The 1,375-nt window shown below is 46.3% G+C and overlaps 1 protein-coding gene across 1 annotated transcript in view; it reads left to right on the top strand.

Annotated features, from left to right (window-relative positions):
• Nucleotides 1-1,375, top strand: part of UNK (unkempt family zinc finger) — a 54,479-nt gene that overhangs the window by 15,920 nt on the left and 37,184 nt on the right. The gene's annotated exons all lie outside the window — the stretch shown is intronic.

The following is a 1,375-nucleotide window of genomic DNA, read 5'->3' as shown; positions in this document are numbered from 1 at the left end:
GGCGCCTTAGCCGGTTGAGCTATAGGCGCCGAGCCAGGAAATTTTAAATAAGAACATTTATCACACCAAAATTTCTTCTCAAAAGTGAAAATGAGGCTACAACTGAAGTTTGAATGGCTTGTTTGTTAGTCAAGCGAAAAATTCCAGTTACTGATGTTGAATTAATTGTGTTTGATTTCAACAGATGAAAAAGTCTGTCATGGGCGGCACTTGTGGCTCAGTGGGTAGGGTACTGGCCCCATGTACCACGGGTGGTGGGTTCAAACCTGGTCCCACCTGAACTGCAACCAAAAAATGCCTGGGCATTGTGGCGGGCACCTGTAGTCTCAGCTACTCCGGAGGCTAAGGCAAGAGAATCACCTAAGCCCAGGAGTTGGAGGTTGCTGTGAGCTGTGACACCACGGCACTCAACCAAGGGGAATAAAATAAGACTCTGTATCTACAAAAAAAAAAAAAGATAAAAGTCTGTCTAGGCTGGGGGAGGTGGCTCATGCCTATAATCCTAGCACTCTAGGAGGCCAAGGTGGGTGGATTCCTTAAGCTCATGAGTTCAAGACCAGCCTGAGCAAAAAGCGAGACCCTATCTCTGCTAAAAACAGGAAAACAGGCAAGAGGATCACTTGAGCCTGAGTTGGAGGTTGCTGTGAGCTATGACGCTACAGCACTCTAGCCAGGGTGATGATGGCTTGAGACACTCTCTCTCTCAAAAAAAGAAAATCTATCTAGCAGGCTGTGGTGGCTCTCGCCTATAATCTTAGCACTCTGGGAGGCCGAAGTAGGTAGATTGCCTGTGCTCACAAGTTCAAGACCAGCCTTAGCCAGAGCGAGACCTTGTCTCTAAAAATAGCCAGACACTATGGCAGGGGCCTATAGTCCCAGCTACTTGGGAGACTGTAGCAAGAGAATCACTTAAGCCCGAGTTTGAGGTTGCTGTGAGCTATGGCACCAGAGCACTTTACCAAGGGTGACAAAGTGAAACTGTCTCAGAAAAAAAAAAGTTTGTCTAGAGAAAACAAATTTGAGAGTGTTAACCTTTCAGTAGGAACATTTTCTCCAAACGTTGAGGGCATTGGGATAACATCACTAGTCAGTTTTTTAGAAAGGCCAGAGATTTCATGAGATTTCCTTGTCTCTGATGGGTCTACAGATGATACTGTTATTGTTTAGTTTTTGATTATTTATGAATCAGGGAGTGAATGCCAGATTTGAAGTGACAAACAAGGGGCTCGTCACCTGTAGCTCAAGTGGCTAAGGCACCAGCCACATACACCAGAGCTGGTGGGTTCGAATCCAGCCTGGGCCTGCCAAATAACAATGACAACTACAACCAAAAATTAGCCAGGCATTGTGGCGGGCGCCTGTAGTCCCAGCTACT

The sequence above is a fragment of the Otolemur garnettii genome, unplaced genomic scaffold (assembly GCF_000181295.1).
Source record: "Otolemur garnettii isolate 467f Iridium unplaced genomic scaffold, OtoGar3 scaffold00018, whole genome shotgun sequence".
NCBI classification, from domain to species: Eukaryota; Metazoa; Chordata; class Mammalia; order Primates; family Galagidae; genus Otolemur; species Otolemur garnettii.
The sequence above is the reverse complement of the archived record's forward strand: the minus strand, read 5'-3'. Positions and strand labels throughout refer to the sequence as shown.